Source organism: Vicia villosa, linkage group LG3 (genome assembly GCF_029867415.1).
Source record: "Vicia villosa cultivar HV-30 ecotype Madison, WI linkage group LG3, Vvil1.0, whole genome shotgun sequence".
NCBI lineage: Eukaryota > Viridiplantae > Streptophyta > Magnoliopsida > Fabales > Fabaceae > Vicia > Vicia villosa.
This window is the reverse complement of record NC_081182.1, coordinates 4,161,464-4,182,379: the sequence shown is the minus strand read 5'-3', so window position 1 is coordinate 4,182,379 and position 20,916 is coordinate 4,161,464. Positions and strand designations below refer to the sequence as shown.

At 39.2% G+C, this 20,916-nt stretch overlaps 1 long non-coding RNA gene across 1 annotated transcript; it reads right to left on the bottom strand.

The window, feature by feature from the left end:
- Positions 1 to 14,570: 14,570 nt before the first annotated feature.
- On the bottom strand, positions 14,571 to 16,237 carry LOC131660100 (uncharacterized). Its single transcript, XR_009300699.1, has 3 exons — positions 15,679 to 16,237; positions 15,339 to 15,540; positions 14,571 to 14,797 (listed from the first exon to the last, which is right to left on the bottom strand). It is a non-coding gene; the product is annotated as an uncharacterized LOC131660100 (long non-coding RNA).
- Between the last annotated feature and the right edge of the window lie 4,679 nt (positions 16,238 to 20,916).

Here is a 20,916-nt window from a genome sequence, read left to right as displayed (position 1 = left end):
CAACTCAACCACAAATCAAGACCAGAGCTCAGAAGAAGAAAGCAATGGAACAATTGGAACAGAACCAAGCCGCCCTTCGTGAGGAAATGACCCAGCTGAAAGGTACTGTCGAAGACCTCAAGGGAGGAATGGCCCAAATGCTGAGCTTCATGAAAGACCTCAAAGATAAGCAAGACAAGGCTAAGGAGGTTCAGGATCAGTATGAGGAGATACCTCAGGATGGCAACCCATTGTTAGGGTATGTACGAGGCCATGACCCTCACAAAACAAATGCTCACGCATCTAAAAAGGTCACTACGACCCATGAAGAGGGAGAGGCTTCTCGAGAAGGGTTTATTCCTACTGCTCAGAAAGAAGGGACGTCTCGCACAGTTCGCATCCCTATCAACAATCCGCTTAGGGATGAAGACTATCTGGACCTGCAATATGGGGATACCAATGACATAAACCAAGGTCTCCAACCAAAGCTGAACTCTGCTAATTCTGGAGAGGATTCCAAAGATAGTGGACAAATCAAGGCACTGGAAGAGAGACTGAAGGCTGTAGAAGGGTACGATGCTTTTGATGTGGATACTTTTGAAATGAGCTTGGTTCCAGATCTAACAATTCCACACAAATTCAAAGTTCCGAACTTTGAAAAATACAAGGGACTCACATGTCCAAGGAACCACTTGCGCATGTATGTGCGAAAGATGGCTGCTTATGCTCATGATCAGAAATTAATGATACACTTCTTCCAAGATAGTTTAAGTGGAGCATCGGTGGACTGGTACATGCAACTAGAAAAGACTAATATCTGAAGCTGGACCGACCTTGCCAATACCTTCCTTAAGCAATACAAGTACAATTTGGACATGGCACCCAATCGGATGCAACTCCAAAATCTGTCGCAAAAGAAGGAAGAATCATTTAAAGAGTATGCTCAGAGGTGGAGAGAGATAGCTTCCCGAGTCCAACCTCCCTTGTTGGAAAAAGAACTGGTAGATATGTTTATGGCTACACTACAAGGGCCATATTATGATAAGATGGTTGGAAGCGTGTCATCAGGATTTTCAGACTTGGTAGTCATCGGTGAAAGGATTGAGAATGGGATCAAGAATGGAAAGATACAAGGGGCATCATCTGGATCCTATCAGGCGAAGAGGCCTACCCCCAACTTTACAAAAAAGAAGGAAGGAGAAACTAATGCTGTAGGCCATCAGGAAACTAGACCTCCTATGACATACCCACCACGACAAAACCGGTTTCAGGGAGGACCAAGGAGATTCGATCCGCTACCTACTTCCAAGAAAGAGATTCTGAAATATTTAGTAAATGAATCTTTGGTAGAGGTTAGACCACTGCCACCTCCTCCTCCAGGCAAGCTCATGCCCAATTACAAACCAAATGAAAGGTGCGAATTTCACGCCAATTCTCCCGGACACACCCTGGAGAAATGTTGGGCCTTCAGCCACATCGTTCAGGATTTAATTGAATCAGGGGCAATCGCCTTTGACAAACCCAATGTGAAGACGAATCCGATGCCACACCATGAAGGCGCAGTTAATGCAATAGAAGTTGTCAATGAGCAAGAGTTGGTTCAACAACGGAACTCCCCCATAGATGCACTTAAGAGGTATCTTCTTATAAAGGGGTTTATCCTAGAACATAACGAAGCTTTCAAAGACACTTTGCAAAGGCTCATGGATCAAGGATTGATCCAACTGGAGGAACACCCTGAAGAAGAATATGTGGCGATGGTGGAAAGAAACAAGCCTTTAATGATACCTGCACAAGGGGCAAGGAAACCATTGATTATCCCATGCTCTAGACCACCAGTGATGATACCTACGCAAGAGCGTACCAAGATCATCCCAATCAGAGGACCATACCCTTTGGACAAGATGAAAGCGGTACCATGGGAATATGAGACCGATACTAATACTGCAGTATCAAGCATCGTTGGACCTGGAGGCATGACCCGTAGTGGGCGCATATTCAAAACTGCGCAAGTACAACCAAAGCCTAGTGAAAACTTGACGCAATCTGGAGAACAAGTAGTCATGAGACCAAGTGACGAGTCTGAACCTAAGGGTAAAGAAACTTCTAACAAGGATGCTGAGGAGTTTCTCGCTCTGATTAAGAAAAGTGATTATAGAGTGGTAGATCAGTTGCAACAGACACCATCTAAGATATCGCTCTTATCACTATTGATACACTCTGAGAAACATCGAGATGCTCTGATGAAGATCCTAAACGCTGCCCATGTAACTAAGGACATCACAGTCAATCAATTTGACGGGATGGTGGCCAATCTAACTGCTGGGGCATGTCTAGGTTTCAGTGACAATGAGCTACCCCTACAAGGAAAGTCACACAACAAAGCCTTGCATATCTCCATGCAATGTGGGAAGGCTCATCTAGCTAGAGTTTTGATTGACACAGGGTCATCTTTAAATGTGATGCCAAAAGCAACACTTGACAAGATAGCCTTAGAAGGACTGGTAGTCAGACCAAGCCGTCTGGTGGTAAAAGCTTTCGATGGATCACAAAGTCCGGCGTTGGGAGAAGTGGATCTGCCTGTTGTAATTGGCCCTCATACCTTCTGCATCAACTTCCAAGTAATGGAAATTGAGCCAGCTTATACCTGCCTACTAGGACGTCCTTGGATCCATGCAGCTGGGGCAGTTACCTCTACCCTCCATCAGAAATTAAAATTTGTGAATGGGAACTCTATAGTAACCATCAATGGAGAAGAGGATATATTTGTCAGCAATCTAAATTCATACAGATATATTGAGGCTGGAGACGAAGCATTGGGTACCGCATTTCAAGCACTAGAAATTGCAACCGCTATCACACTACCAGTGGAGAAGATAAGAAGGGCGGTGACATCATGGAAGGATCTACAAGACACAGATGCTAAAGGATGGGGCAAGCTACCAGAGGTGTCAGAGAAAAAAGATCGCTCAGGGTTAGGATATCAACCCACCAAGTTCAAAAGCATCAAAAAGGAGGAACAACAATTTCCCCCAATAATGCAAACTTTTGTGAATGGTGGGTATGAACATGTAGCTATGGTGTCCAACAAGGATTCTCGAGAAGGGACATCCAACTTCATCAGAGAAATCAGACCAGGAGAACAGCTACAGAATTGGACAAGCATGGAGATACCGGAGATAGTTTTCATTTCAAAGTAATTTGCTTTTGTGTGTTTTATTTCCCTTTTTCAAATAAAAAACAATAAGGCTCATGCCTCGCCCGAAGCATAGAGTTAGTTTGTAAGGGCCCCATTTACTTTCAAGTTCGAAGTTTATTAATAAAATTGTCTTTGCATTTTGGTATTGAAAACATTGTCTTTTCTCGCATTTATTCCTTTTCCATTTCTGAAAATGACAAATAAATTTCTTGCACAAACAAAGCACATTCACATCTGCATACTAAAAGAAAACAAAACATAAAACATGTGCAGATCACCTTCTGATACCACCGATAATAATACTGCTGAGACTCTATACAAACTCGAGGCTCTCGCTAATCAGGCTGAAGAAGGGGATGAGGAAGACGATGAACTTCCGGAAGAGTTGTCAAGATTAGTGGATAAGGAATCCAAAAGCATGCTCCCTCCACAAGAGGCCATCGAAATCATAAACTTGGGAACAGATGAAGAACCCAAGAATATCAAGATTGGGGCAACATTAAACGAGGGTATAAAAACAACGCTAATCAAGATCCTCCACGAGTATGCAGAGATTTTTGCTTGGTCATACCGTGACATGCCGGGGTTGGATACAGACATCGTGGTACACAAGTTACCTCTCAAAGAAGGGTGTGCGCCGGTCAGGCAAAAGCGCAGAAGGGTTCGACCAGATATGGATAGTAAGATCAGGGAAGAAGTGCTCAAACAGTTCGATGCCGGGTTTCTTGCTGTAGTTGACTACCCACCATGGATTGCAAACATAGTGCCAGTTCCTAAGAAAGACGGGAAGGTGCGCATGTGTGTAGACTACAGGGATCTAAATAAAGCAAGTCCAAAAGATGATTTCCCACTACCACATATAGATATCTTGGTGGATAATACAGCACAAGCTTCGGTGTTCTCCTTTATGGATGGGTTCTCCGGATATAATCAAATCAAGATGGCCCCTGAGGATATGGAAAAGACCACCTTCATGACATCTTGGGGCACCTTCTGCTACAAAGTGATGCCTTTTGGATTGAGAAATGCAGGGGCAACATATCAAAGAGCCATGGTCACACTATTCCATGATATGATTCACAAAGAGGTCGAAGTATATGTAGATGATATGATCGCCAAATCCGGCACAGAAGAAGAACACATCACAAATCTGCATAAGTTGTTCGAACGCTTAAAGAAGTACAAGCTAAGGTTAAACCCAAACAAGTGTACGTTTGGTGTAAGATCGGGAAAGCTGTTGGGATTCATTGTAAGCCAGCGAGGTATAGAGGTCGATCCTGATAAAGTAAAAGCCATACAGGCGATGCCCGTTCCAAAAACAGAAAAAGAAGTGCGAGGTTTCCTGGGCCGATTGAATTACATCTCAAGGTTCATTTCACATTTAACAGCTACATGCGAGCCTATATTCAAACTACTCAGGAAGGATCAACCTATCAAGTGGAACGATGACTGTCAAGTAGCCTTCGAAACCATAAAGAACTACTTGCAAGAACCACCTATACTCTTACCTCCTGTACCTGGAAGGCCACTAATCATGTACCTCACAGTACTCGAAAGGTCTATGGGGTGTGTGCTGGGGCAACAAGATGAAACAGGCAGGAAAGAACACGCTATCTACTACCTCAGTAAGAAATTCACGGATTGCGAATCTCGGTATTCACCATTGGAAAAGACATGTTGTGCCCTAGCATGGGCCTCCAAACGTCTAAGGCAATATATGCTGAATCATTCCACATGGCTAATATCGAGAATGGATCCTTTAAAATACGTGTTCGAAAAACAGGCGCTCACGGGTAGAATTGCAAGGTGGCAAATGTTATTGTCAGAATACGACATACAGTATGTAACTCAAAAAGCAATAAAAGGGAGTGTATTGGCAGAACATCTTGCTCACCAACCCCTCGAGGAATACCAATCTATGAAGTTCAACTTCCCCGATGAGGATATTATGCTAGTAAGAGACTATGAAATACCAGGACCCGACGAAGGACCTGAACCAGGCTTGGTATGGAAACTCATGTTCGACGGTGCCTCAAATGTACTAGGACATGGCATAGGGGCAGTATTGACATCTCCCGATGACCGACACTTACCCTTCACTGCAAGACTATGTTTCGACTGCACCAACAACATTGCAGAATACGAAGCATGCATATTGGGGCTAGAAGCTGCAATCGACCTAAGGATCAAACTCCTTGATGTATACGGAGACTCAGCATTGGTAATCCATCAAGTCAACAGAGAATGGGACACTCGAGATGCAAAACTAATCCCATACCGAGACCTTATACTGGAGTTGACGGCTGAATTTGATACTATCACTTTTACTCATATCCCGAGGGAAGAAAATCAAATAGCCGATGCACTAGCAACGCTCTCCTCTATGTTCAAGGTGACCTGGCCAAACCATGAACCACGGATAACTGTTAGACACTTCGACGAACCTGCCTATTGCCTTGCGATTGAGGAGCAGTCCGACAACAGACCATGGTACCATGACATAAAAATGTATCTGGAAAAACAGGAATACCCGGAGAATGCCTCAACAATTGATAAAAAGACACTGAGAAGACTTGCATCCAAGTTCTTCTTAAGCGGAAGCATCTTATACAAAAGGAACTATGACTCAGTGTTGTTGAGATGTGTAGATAAAAACGAGGCCAAGGAGATTATCAGGGAGGTACATGAAGGAACCTTTGGGACCCATGCAAACGGACACTCAATGGCTAGAAAGATACTGCGAGCAGGGTATTACTGGTTGACAATGGAGGCCGACTGTTTCCAATATGCAAGGACCTGTCACAAGTGCCAGATCTACGCTGATAAGGTGCACGTACCACCAAACCCGTTGAACGTTCTGAGTTCACCATGGCCATTTGCAATGTGGGGAATCGACATGATAGGGATGATAGAACCTAAAGCTTCGAATGGACACCGATTTATATTGGTTGCCATAGACTACTTCACCAAATGGGTCGAAGCTGCCTCTTACACCAACGTGACGAGACAAGTAGTCACTCGGTTCATCAAGCATAATATCATATGTCGGTATGGGGTTCCAAGCAGGATTATCACCGATAATGGGTCGAATCTGAACAATAACATGATGAGGGAGCTGTGCGAGGAGTTCAAGATTGAACACCACAATTCTTCACCATACAGGCCTAAAATGAACGGCGCTGTCGAAGTTGCAAACAAAAATATCAAAAAGATAATACAAAAGATGGTGAAAACATACAAGGATTGGCACGAAATGCTCCCATTCGCCTTACACGGTTATAGAACCTCGGTGCGTACGTCTACAGGGGCAACCCCCTTCTCCCTAGTCTACGGTATGGAAGCTGTCCTCCCAATCGAAGTGGAGATCCCGTCACTAAGAGTCATAGCTGACACAAAGTTAGAAGAATCGGAATGGGTAAAAACTCGTTTTGATCAGCTTAATCTCATTGAAGAAAAGCGACTGACAGCTTTGTGTCATGGACAACTCTATCAGAAGAGGATGAAAAAAGCGTTCGATAAGAAGGTCCGACCTCGAACCTACAAAGAAGGCGACATTGTCCTCAAGAAGATACTGTTACCTCGACTCGACGCCCGTGGAAAATGGACACCTAACTACGAAGGTCCATACATTGTAAAAACGGTGTTCTCAGGAGGGGCATATTAGTCCTCACTACAATGGATGGGGATGAGCTACCGCACCCAATCAACTCAGACGCGGTCAAGAAGTACTATGCCTAGCAAAAGCAGGATTACCGGACATAAGCCGAAGGCAAACTACGAAGGATAAGGGGTCGTACAATCATCTACTTCTGAAGTCGAAGGATTATTGGGGCCCTCGATAACAAAAAGGGCAACGGCAGTATTAATATCATTTCCCTTTGTCATTTTCTTTCTCTGCATTTTTGTATACCCGCCAATTCACGGCAATATCAATAAAATTTTCTTTTTGCATACTGCGCTTCATGTCTAATTTCAATACCATTTGCAAAGGATAATTTATTTTTATAAACTTTTAACATGGATTTAACATGAGAAACTTACAAACTCTCAACACAAAAGCAATAGAATAAGACTATGAGAACTCCGGAAGGCTACAAACGCCCCGCGACGCGATCACTTAAATCTAGCAGAATATCATTACAAAGGATGGTATCAATAGATTAATCAGACTGAGCCAGAAAGTCACAAACAACTCAAAAGAAAAAGGGGTTAAACAAAAGCAATGGGTGATAAGGAGATGAGTGGTAAATGTAGAGGGTATCATATATACATTAATACATACGTTCATCAATATACATGCAACATACACATGTGTAAGCATTCATACATACGCATTATACAAACAACAGGGGCATATGCACAACATATAAACATAATGCATACGCATTTACAGGAACAAAAATTCGACACAGGTAAATTCTGCAACAACACTTGCAGATAACCCTGTTGGTGCAGGTGAACTTGCTAGAACTACAGCAAGCAATCCTATTGGGGTCCAAACTGCGATGTAACTTGCCAGAACTATGGTAAGTGAGAGATACAAACTGCGATGTAACTTGCCAGAACTATGGTAAGTGAGAGATACAAACTGCGATGTAACTTGCCAGAACTATGGTAAGTGAGAGATACAAACTGCGATGTAACTTGCCAGAACTATGGTAAGTGAGAGGTACAAACTGCGACGTAGCTTGCCAGAACTATGGTAAGTGAGAGGTTCACAAACTGCGAGTAGCTTGCCAGAACTATGGTAAGTGAGAGGTTCACAAACTGCGAGTAGCTTGCCAGAACTATGGTAAGTGAGAGGTTCACAAACTGCAAGTAGCTTGCCAGAACTATGGTAAGTGAGAGGTTCACAAACTGCAAGTAGCTTACCAGCACTATGGTAAGTGAGAGGTTCACAAAAATGCGAGTAGCTTACCAGCACTATGGTAAGTGAGGGGTCCACAAACTACGGAGGCTTGCTGGCCATAGCAAGCCGATTACACAACCAATAAAGGTCCTCGCTATGTAAGACTCAGGCTTTAGCAGGACATTTCTCTTCATCCATACTCAAATTCAAGGCAAATTTAAGGGTCTTCCAGTATTTAATAACTCTTCGATCTGAACGACGCGAGGTCCATACACTCTTGTCATTCGATCCAAGGTAATTAAATAGGGGCAGCTGTCATACCCCAAAATTTACCTTCCACACTTTTCTCATAACAAAAGCAAGGTTCAAATCTCAAGACATGACTCATTCAAATAATCTAGATAGTTCACAGTCAACTGATCCAAATTGAAAGGTCAATCATAATCAAGGCATGATCTAAAACTTAATCATTGGGCAAACATCAAGTATGGGGTGCATAACCATCATTTGATCAAGAATTGATCATGATTCCATTAATAGAAACTCAGAGATGAACAAATATGAAAAGGTTCAAATTAGGGTTTCTTAGGAGAAAGTCAACCCAACTTTGACTGGGCATAACTTTTACATGGAACATCAAAAATTCCCTACTCAAAGCCTATTTTGAAGGAAATTGGATTCTCTACAACTTTGTGTCTCACAAGCCAGGGCTAGAAATGCTTCATTTAAGAGATACAAAGCAAAAGATTACAGGTCATTTTCAGACATCCTTCAGAAACAGTTTTTTCCCAAAGAGAATATGGTCAAGATAAAAGCTTCAAATGAAAAATATGTTCCAAAGTGGCTTGTAGAGGACCTCTTGAGGTTTCTAAAAAGTATTAGATCTCCCTCATAGCTTAAAAATTGAAGGAGATATGCTTGATCAAAGTCAGGTGATTTTGAGGGACCAAATGTGAAAAAAGGAGGGTTCAAAATTGAGATTCTTGCAAATGGGCCTACATTCTATGACCCAAACTTGGTCCACAAGCTATCCAAAACATATGCCATAAATTATATCATTTTATTTGATTTTACATAATTTTATTTCATTTAAAATTAATTTTTAATGATTTAATTAAATGAAAAAATCAAATATTTGATAGAAAGTATATTTTGGGTGATTCTCAATCAGAGTTTATGACCAAATATAATCATATTTTCGTGCATAAATTAAATGGAAAGAATTGATACAAAACAAGCCAAGTTTAGTAACTTAAAAATCAAGAAATCAAATCAATTTCTCAAACATGGAAAGATTTGATTCAAAGGCTTTTTGATTCTTTTCTTGACCTAATTCTATTCTCCTATAAATATACAACATAAGCCAGTGGACTAGGGGTCGAAAATCTGCAGAAGAGAGCACTTGCAAGAACACAAAAATTCTCCAAGAAACTCAAGATCGGTTTCCGGGAATTAGGTTGTTTCATTCCAATTTGAAAGTTGCAACAGCTTCGTTGAGGGATTAGGAACGTGTCCGGATAGGTGCACTACATCAACAACCCCAGAATACCCTCCGATTTGTCAAAGTAAGTCGTTTCATATCTTGGTTCGATTGGCATCATATACTCATGTTCATGTTGTTTTGATTGTATGTTTGGTTTCGCCTGATTGCTATGATTGATTCTGGACCTTTTGGTTGAGTTTTGCGCGCTATAGGGTGATCGGCCATTAGAGGCCGATCCAAGCTTTTAGGGTTCGTTTTGGGGGTTTCTTATGGGGATAAAATTAGGTCAAAATAAATATATGATCGAATTCGCATGGCTGAGACGAAGCGATTGCAAGTGTCGCGAAACATTTATGTGAGTGTATGGCCTATTCGTTATTTTCGTGGTTTGGTTTGCTGCGTAGAAAAACATAGCAAAATCGTAGCTAATTTTACCAGGGTTCAAGGTCTGTTCGAGGAAGATGATGAGGTGTCCTCATCCTATTAGCTTGTTTGAAATTTCGCGCGCACGTTTTCAGTTGTTCATCTGTTTTTTTATTTTATGTTATTGCACGCGTATATTAAACAGCATAAGCGCGCAGCTGGGTTGGTTGGGGGACGTTGGTTAAGCCTAAGGGTGTGGGTTCGATCCCTGCACCCTCACATATATTTTTCTGAATTTTCAAACTCTGATCCTATGCGCCTCATCACCATACTGCCACCATACGACCTCAGATCTCATCCTTTAATCCTCCACTAACTCAGATCCCACGCCCAGAATTTAGTCCCTATACCATGGTTCCTATTAACAACCACATACAATCAAAATCTTAATAAAATTAATAAAACTTTAATAATTCTTTTTATAAGATATTTGTTTTTTTTTAATATATTAATTATGTTAAAATTATTTTTAAGTAGAATAAAAATATGACATTTATATTAAATATTTTTAATTTGTTATTTGCGCCGATTAAATCGATTAATCGCTGTGGTTAACAATAAAAATAATTAAGGTACCATTTTAATTAAAATAAAATCCAACTAAAAATTCGATTAAATGGCTGCAACTATCTTATTGGTTGTGGTGATTAATCTTGCCTTATTATTTAATTAAATTTGTTATTATTTGTAGTCGTATTAATCGATTATGAGAGGTAACAATATAAAACGCCAAGATTCATAGAATAATAAAATACAATAAGTTGTTATTAGTGATAATCGAATTAATCGATTTGAATTGGTAACAATGCAAATCCTTAATCTTTTAACTATGGTGATCAAACCTATTGATCATTGCGGTTAATTGTGCCAAATCAGGGTTGTACGCCCAAACCCTAATAATTCTAAAATCCATTCAAATTACAAGACAAAACAAACTGCGATAGGCTAACTAAAAAGCCTCTAAAAAACCATATCAAATCAAATTCAAACTCTAAATGGCGTACAACCCTTCCCGAACTACGTAGACTCTGATCCTCCCTAAGGAGGTACGTAGGCACTTGGCAACAAGGCGAGTCCCCCTCTTCAAAATCTCAATCATGTCCTTATAATTTTGTTTGCCACATTTCTTTATAAACCCTGCCATGCAACCCTAATCTTTGATATATTAGCCTTTAGGAAAGGGCTGAGGGTGCCTAACACCTTCCCTCAGCCTGATTATAATAACTTACCCTCAATCTCTTATCTGCGTAGGGTTTCCTATTCGCCCTTCAGAATAGGTGGCGACTCGAAAGCTGAAATTTTTTAGGCAGGTTGCTACAGTCACAAGCAGTTGGTTTGTGCAAGGTTGTTAGTCACCAGCAGTTTGCTCGTGAATTTGTAATCAAGTTTGATTATAGTGGATTAAGTCCTCGATTGAGAGAGGCGAAATCACCTTGGCGGGTGGACTGGAGTAGTTTTATTTGCAAACGAACCAGGATAAAATTATCTGTGTTTTGCTTGTTGTTGTGAACGAAAAAGGAACCACTTATTCAAACCCCCCTTTCTAAGTGTTTTCTCCAACTTCATCATAAACAGGTGTGGCTAAAGGCAGGTAAAATGGATTGGGGTCCTAAGGTATTAAAAGTAATGAGGTGTTATTTTGACCATAAGAAATTCATTCCATTTGTGAAAAAGGAATGGAGTTCATTTGTGGTGAAGGGGAGTAAGGCATATGTTCTCAAGCAGAAATTGAAGTATCTTAGAGGCAGATTGCGATGATGGAATCATAATGTGTTTGGAAGGGTGGATCTGAAGATTGAGGAGGATGTTGATGCTCTGAACAATATAGAAGATCGTATGTTACAACTGAATGTGACCTTATCGGATGAGGAGATAGCTGATAGGAGGCGGTATCAGGACTCTTTTTGGAAAAAATTACATATCAAAGAAAGTATTCTTAAACAGAAATCAAGGCATAAGTGGGTGAAAGGAGGAGATAATAATACTAGATTTTCCACACAACCATGACAACAAGGTTTAGAAGAAACTCCATAATAGAGGTTAAAAATTCCTCAAAGTTGGTTGTGGAGACGAAAACAGAAGTAAAACAAGAAATAAAGGATTTTTTTGCATCGAGATTATAGAGGCCAAACATCCCAAGACCTTATTTGCAGAATATTGTGTTCCAACGGTTAAATGCTCATGAAACTGGGGCATTAGAGGAGGTTTTCAAAGTAGAAGAAATTAAAGAGGCAATGTTTGAAGGTGATGGAGATAAGAGTCCTAGACCAGAAGGATTTAATCTGGAATTTTTGAAGAAGTGATGGGATATTGTGGGGGAGGAGATCGTGCATTTCATGCAAGAATTTCACAAAGGAGGTAAATTACCTAAAGTTGTAACAACTTCCTTTTTAGCATTAGCTCCTAAATGCGAAAACCCTTCAAATTTTGAAGAATATAAGCCTATATGTTTGATTAGTGGATTGCTGAAAATGATATCAAAGGTTCTAGCATCTAGGTTGAGGAAAGTTATAGGCAATCTGGTTTCAAACAACCAGACTGTTTTCATTCCTGGAAGACAAATCCTCAATGGAGTTCTTGTGACAAATGAAATACTAGACTTTGCAGAGAGGAACAAGAGGGAGTGTATGGTATTCAAAGTTGATTTTGCCCAGGCCTATGATTGTGTGGATTGGAACTATTTGAGGTTTATGCTAAAAAGTATGGGTTTTGGTGTAAGATGGCTGAAATGGATGGAAGCGACAATTTTTACTAGTTCTATGTGGATCCTGGTTAATGGCAGCCCTACAGTAGATTTTCAAGTTTCAAGAGGTGTAAGGCAGGGTGATCCATTGTCCCCTTTCCTATTCATGATAGCTGCAGAAGGTTTGGCTGGATTGATGAGACCGGCTGTAAATGGAGGCTTATACAATAGATTTAAACTAACTAACACAGTGGAGTACAACCTCTTGCAATTTGCAGACGATACAATTTTAATTGAAGATAGTTTATAGTCTAATTTTTGGATTCTGAAGGCTTTATTAAAGGGCTTTGAAATGACTTCTGAATGCGAATCAACTTGAATCAAAGTAAACTATATGGAATATGTAGTTCTGCATTCTATTTGGAAGCTAGTGCAACGTTCCTGGGCTGCAAGATTGACAAATTACCTTTCAAGTTCTTAGGATTCTCAGTGGGGGGGATTAAAGGAATTCTGTTTTTTGGAAACCGGTCGTCAATTCTTTGAAAGCAAAATTATCTTCTTGGAAGGGTAGATTCTTATCAATTGGAGGGAGAGTTACATTGATAAACAGTGTTATTTCTAACATGCCAAGTTACCAATTGTCTCTTTATAAAGTACCTCTTAAAGTTGTAAAGGATATTGTTGCTATACAAAGGAATTTTTTGTGGAATGGCATGGTGGAAAAGAAAGGCGTGGCATGGGTTAGTTGGGAAGAAATATGCAAAACTAGAGACGAGGGTGGCCTAGGTGTCAAAGATATTGGTAAATTCAATAAAGCACTTTTGTCTAAATGGCCTTGGAGATTTTTGGTTGAAGAAAATGCAATTTGGAGTGATGTCTTAAAAGCTAGATATGAGGATATGTGGAAAAGGCTCTGGGGTTGTGAAGATATAAACTCAAAATCCAAAGAGTCTATTTGGTGGAGGGACATCATGGAGCTGTGTGAGGAACCTCAAGGCTTGGCAAATAAAATCAAGGCTAAGCGGATATGGAAAAACTATATTATTCTGGAAAAGTTATTGGTTAGGGAGAAGCACTATGGCAACGTTGTATCCTCATCTCTATCTACAAGTTATTTCTAAAGAGCTGGTGGTTAACAGGTTGGGCTTTGGGAAAGATGGCGTGTGGTGCTGGAAATTTATTTTAGGTGAACAAGTGCTTGGAATGGAGGCATCTGAGAAACTTGCAGAGCTGCAACTGTTATTGACTGGTATCAGTTCTGTTATCAATAGAACAAATTTATTCGTTTGGCCGTATGATAAATCTAAGTGCTTCACAGTGAGGTCATGTTATGATAATTTGACTTTGCCTCTTGGAACGAAAGCATTTGGCGACGGAATGAGGGAGGGATTGAGCATCATTTGGGGGGCTTATGTTCCTTCCAAATTGAAGATTTTTGGGTGGAGAATGTTACGGGACATATTACCAAGCAACTTCTACAAAGACACGTTTTATCCCAAGATAATGAAGCTTTATGTGTATTCTGTCATACCCCAATTTTTGACCCATACATTTCATTCCAGCATATCATTTGCATATCATTTATTCAATAAGGCATGAGTTCAAATAATCAGCATTTTATGCAAGATTAGGGTTTGGTCCCTCCCAAGTCATCTCTTCGTCATTGAACATCCAAAGTTAGAGGATTATGGAAAAGGTTGTGCATCAAGGTGATTGATTATTGTGGAATTGAGATTGAAACATAGGATGAAAGTTTTATTGGATGCAATTTTGTGAAGAAGGAATCTTGATCCAAGGTCTCAAAGTCATGATTTATCATTGTTAGATTTAAGGCTAAGATAAGAAGATTCATTCATGTGGTTCCTTGGTATATAAAATACAAAACGAGCAAAGGAATGCATTGTCAAGTTACAAGTATCAAAGTTCATCACATTGTTCATTGCTCATCAAGACATTACTCAAATTTTTAAGTTGCATTCAAAGATGTCACCAAGTAAAATTCATAGTTACAAGATATTAAAGTGTTTCATTTTTTTTTGAAGTGTTATAACAAAGGGATTACAAGAGAATTCATGCTAATTTAATCTTAGTCCTCGAAATTTCCATGCCTTAACATTCTTCAAACATCCTTCATGCTTACTCCCAAAGGCCTTGTTTCATGTTGCATAGAACCTACACAAACTAAACACAAAAACAGGCCCATTAAACTCATTTGTAGCACTAATTCAAACACAAAAATCAAAAAATGTGGAGTGCACAAGATGACAAAAGCAGAGAAGTAGCAAGAAAAATGGAAAAAACGCAAACTGTCACATGAAAGTCCACCTGCTATCTTTCCCTTCATAATTCCAAACCAAGTTTGAATTCATCCTAACCTAGAATCATGCCAAACCTACATACTATATATTCATCCACTAATTCATTGAAGAGGGGGGAGAATCGGCAGCCACCCTTTGTCACAAAAAACCCTAAACTCATTACTTAAAGCTCAGCAAAAGATACAAAGAAATACTCAGAGTTTTCACATTGAAACTCTGAGATATTTGAGCATAGCCCCTGCATACAAGCTGAGTTGTTTGGTCTCAGTCCAGATTCAACAAGAAAGCACTTGAGAGAAAGACATAGAGGAAGCTCATATGTAAACTCTATCGCTCCTATTATCAGATTAAGGTATTTGTTCAAACCTATACATAAACTCTGCAATGTTGAGAATACTTTGTACCTGATTGCCACTTTTATGTGCTTCTGCCGATGTATTTTGTGTCCATCTGATGCCATATTTGAACTTAACCGATTCACCAATGAAAAGCACAAAAGGGAAAAGCTTTTTTCAGCTGAAATCCCATGGTGCTGAGGTGATGTTGTGCTGTTGATTTGTTAAAGTTACTGATATTGTCTTGCTCTTTATTAGCTTTCTATTCTCCCTGCAATAACCAGATGTGTCACTTAAAGAGGAAAGTTTGAAATTAAAACCGATAACATGTTTAAGAGCAAATCAACCCAAAGGCAATTGATAACTTAATAGAAAGAAATAAGAAGAAGAGTCAGATTGTTGTTATTACCCTTGAATAAAAGCAAGAACCGATGAAGATTTTCAGTTAAGAACCGAGTTGAGTCGGCTTCATTGATGGAAAAAATCCGAATTTTTCGTTGATTTCCTTTTTCTGCTCTTCGAAACAAGCAATGATAATACTAGATCGAGGTCGACTTTGGTTCAATTTGGGGGTTAAGGTTTATTGTGTGTTTTGATTGTGTGGTTCTGTGTTTTGCTTGCGTGATCGAGAGGACTGAGAGAGATTCAATCGAATGTGAGACCGTGAGTAGACCGAGAGTGATGAACAGAGAATCGATGAAAGCGTTGAGAGCACTTTTGCTCTGTTCTTGGAACCGAGTGAAATGTGAGCGAGATTTAAAAGAGAAGCCGAGAGAGATGTGAGAGCTTCGAAAGCTCCATCGATCGAGAGAGAAACGCGAGCAGAGTATTGAGATCGAGAGAGATTTGAGGATGTCGTGTTGTTTGTTGTTGTTCGTCGAAACACAGAACGAGAAAGGAGGGAGAAAGACGAAAAAGCTGAGTCTGAAGGGTGAGGACCGTTTTTTTTAGAGAGAGGGGCAGATCTTTGTTTCTTAGATTTTAGGGTTTTCTTTTAATATTGTGGGCTTAAGTGCTTGAGGCCCATTGATTTTTCTTTGACTACTCCCTTATTTCGGTCAACACACCCCATGGCTGATTACATATTTGCTTTGGGCTTTGGACAATTAGGCCCAGCGCCCCACCTTTTAATCACACCCCATTTGTGCTTTTTTAACCCATGTTGTATTTATTCTTTAATAATTTTATTTTTTTTCTTTAACTCTTGTTTAAATTGCTTTTGTTTTCATAATATCTTCAGAAATACAAAAATATTTTATTATGTAGTTTTATTAGATTTTCTCTTTATTTATAAAAAATACCAAAAATATTAGAATAATCTCTCAATCCAAAAATAAATAAACCTTGGTCCAACGCCAAGTCGATACAATTAATTTCTCGATCCAATGTCGAGTTTCTTTTTTACAAAATCTTTTTAAACCATACCGAAAGATCGAGTGACAAGAAGTGTACACCTCTTGAATACCTCGACTCTTTTGGATTAACACCTTTTTTAAAAACTTTTCTTAATCAAATCAAAGTGATCAAGTGACAAGAAGTGAACACCTCTTGAATACCTTGATCTTTTGAATTAAAATACATTAATAAAATCAAAGTGATCAAGTGACAAGAAGTGCACACCTCTTGAATACCTTCGATCCTTTGAATCAAAACACATTAATAAAATCAAAGTGATCAAGTGACAAGAAGTGCACACCTCTTGAATACCTTCGATCCTTTGAGCTAAAACACATTAATCAAACCGAAAGATCCTGTGACAAGGGGTGAACACCTCTTGAATACCTTGATCTTTTGAATCAAAACACCTTAATCAAACCAAAAGGTTAAGTGACAAGGGGTGAACACCTCTTGAATACCTTGATCTTTTGAACCTTTCTTTAATCAAACCGAAAGATCCTGTGACAAGAAGTGCACACCTCTTGAATACCTTGATCTTTTGAATTAAAACAAATTAATTAACAAGGACAACAAGTGACAATGGGGCTCGCTCCTGTTCAATACCTTGGGTAAAGACGCGCTAGGTGAACACCTATGCTCAATCCTTTGCTAAATGTCCGTTTAAAACGCAATTTCAATTTCATTCAACCATTTTCGCCTTATGGCTTTTAAAACTCTTTTTCATAAACGAGACACTTATTCAATTTTAAAATGCGAACATACTTCCACATGTGAAGATCGAATATCTTCCACTCGAATGCGATAATGGCTAAAATCTTGTCTCACTCCTGATTTAGTTATCCATTCTTGTAGTGATCTCATATCCATGTGCGCGTAGTATTTCCGTTTGAAAGCGATCGAGTACCTCTCGCTAAAATCAACCAACAAAACTTTTCGTGGTTCTTAATTCGAACTACGATTGCTCTGACTTTCCCATTGCACGAGGGAATACGTAGGCACAAGATACAAACGTCTTGGCGAGCACAATAATAAAAAATAAAAATCCTTTTTTCCTTTTCCCTTTTATCGATTAATAAATTAAAGAACGCAAACATTACGCAAACACTCATTCATAAAACTAGCTAAATGGGTCCCATCGAGTACGATGGAAGTGAGGGGTGCTAATACCTTCCCCTTGCTTAACCGACTCCCGAACCCTAATTTGGTTACGAACGACCATCTTATCCGTTTTCTTTTTATTTGTGGGTTTTATCGATATTTTCCCTTTCCTTCTTGGAATAAATAAAGTTCGGTGGCGACTCTGTTGTACTTCGAGCGCGCGAAAACGCGTCGAGTCACATTTTTACCGCTACAGAAAGTGGCGACTCTGCTGGGGACAGGTAGAAATCTTAAGAGAGTCAACCCTAGTTTAGTTTGTTTTATGTTTAGGTGTTTGCCTTTGTTTGTTTACTCTTGCGTTCTTTATGTTTATTCTTATGTTCTTTATGCTTATTCTTGTGCTCTTGTGTTATTTATGTTTACTCTTGTATTATTTATGTTTCTTTACTCTTGCTTTATTGCTTGTATTTATATTGCTATATATATTCATCCGTGGGAATGGGAATGATGCTTGAGTGAAGCTCTCAACCCGAGCTTTTGAAAAACAAGAGAAAAACATAAGTTAGGAGGTGGTTGCGTAGTGTTAGCCCCCAAAGTGCACACCTTGAATGGCTAACACGAAAACCCCACTTGGAGGAGGCCTATTCATGAGATTTTTCATAAGACGGTTCGCCCGTCGCATGGCGAAAATCTGATTTGGCAGTTAACTCCAAGGACCTTTAGAACCCGTTCCATCAATAGACGTTATGTATCGATCCCCAAGGTGCACTCCTTGTATGATTGGTACAATAACCTCGCCTAGAGGATGTGTATTCATGAATTTGTCATAAGATGGTTCACCTGTCGCATAACAATATTCTGATTATGCTTGGGTGCCTCTAGGAACCGTTATATCCAAAACCTCTAGAACTAACCCTGTGAGGGGAATTGTTGGGTAGTAGTCAATCTGGCCATCCTGTAACCTTCAACCTGTGATATGAGAATTGTTGCTTGTGAGTTATGCCTAAGCATTGCATTGCATTACATTTTTTGCATGCATCAACGTGCATCTCATCAAAGACTCATTTCATCTCTCTTGTTTGAGAAATCAAATTTATTACCCGACACACGCTCAGAAATTGAAGCATGTCTCAAGAGATGGGGAAGAACTTCATCAAAGTTAGAAATTATTGAGAAAGCAGTTAGTCAGTTGAAAAGTTAGATCCTGCAGGCTTTGTTAAAGAAGGAGGGTTACCCTACACCGATCACTAGCAGTAGATATTCACGTATCTCTTTGTGATCATACTCCAGTCCAAGGGCAATATTATCCAGTGAGTACTCAAGTACCGATATGTGGCCTATCTCCCAAGGATCTTTCTCAACTTTTGTTCTTAAAGTTTCATGATCCAGAATCTACGCATGTCCCTCGACAAGGTCAAAAATGCCAGCTGCAAGATAAGAATTATAACAAATCTTCAAGGAATCAGTAGAAAGAGGATCCCGCATTGATCCAATTCCAATGACATATGCTTAGGTGTGGCCTTATCGGATTGAGAGGAAAGCGGTAGCTCCCATGCCTACTCCACCTGCAACGTTTCCATTTTCCAAAAAGTACAATCCAAATTCCAAGTGTGACTTTCACTATGGGATATTGCAATGTTCTAAAGGAGAAGGTTCAAGATCTGATTGACAAAAAGATACTCTCTTTCAAGGATATCAGTCCTAATATGGTCACCAATCCTATGCCATGATCAGTGTGATGACTTCCTGAATCGTCTCCTCAAAGCCAATCAAAGAAAATCATTGAGCCACTTTTATCATTTGCATTTGTAGTTTTTCCTTGATTGCTAAGTGTTTATTTGCTTTTAAAAACATTGTTAAACTTAATGGTAGTATTAATGAAATGAAAGCAAGTTTTGAATCAATCCATTCGTTTCACTCTGTTTTTTTACTTTCTTTACAAAAACAAAACAAAAAAAAATGTATTTGTTTCTCCCATTTCCTTTTCTTTATCGTACTTTTGTTTAAGCAAGTATTGGAGGGAGAATGATGAAAACGAAATACACGAATTGAAATAGTATGCTTTCGAATAAAACTTTGCTAACGATGTACAGGCATTGTTTCAAATCCCCAAACACTGGAGTTATAAGGAAGATAATCCCTCGTTAACCCCTTTGAGCCTAGAAGTTGGTGTTTATTTTCAAAAAAAAAAATCAAAACCCTTAAATATTAACCTAGGGCAGGGTAGTTATTTAGTTACAATGACTAATTCATTTGATTTCCAAGAGAATCATTCATTTCTGAAGGGACCATCCCAAAAGAGGTTCAACTGTGTCCTCTCTTCGTACACAATGTCGAAGAAGTAGTGAAAATCCAAAGCTTATGACAGTTATACTCTCTAGAACCATCAATGTGGCAGACGCAGTCTATAAATTCTCTAATCAAGTGGACAAACGTCACACAAGTTGTTCAAAAAAAATAGAATTAAAAAAAAAAAAGAAAAAATAGAAAGGCCCGCTAAGTCAAAACCTATAAAGGAGACTTAGGCAAAAATTAGGGCATCCCGTTGGATTGAAAGATTATAAAAGATCGTTGTCAAAAAAAATCTTGTGTGACTTCCAAAGAAGAATAGATGACTGCCGCCTCAAAGATAATTGGTTCTCAAACCAACATTTGCAAATCCTCTTGGAAGTTGAATATATATGTCAAATAACTGAACATAGGACTGGAGAACATCACGAAGAATGGGGTGGGTCAAAATCAAAATTTGAGCTTTATATCCTTTGTTTCATAAACCGTGAACCAGACCACATTACAACCCTAAAAAGACCTAATTGAAGTAAGGTTTCTTTTGAAAGCATACTACTGCAAGGTTGTGTTAACTTGACTCCTAACTTATTTGCTAATCATTTGCGTTGACATCATGCTGTCACATTATCTTTCACAAATTGAATTTCAAAAAAAATTCTCATAAGGATTCACCTTTTGTTATACCTTTATCATCCAATAAATGATTTGTTTTCGAAATTTCCATATACGTTGCATTAAAATTACCATTTTGAATAAATTGTTTTATTTGCAAGTCAGCACTTAGCATTAAAGGAATTGCAGATGTGTGAAATTAGGTATCTGCAAGTGATTCAATCAGGGGCACATTCTTCCCAAGCATAGT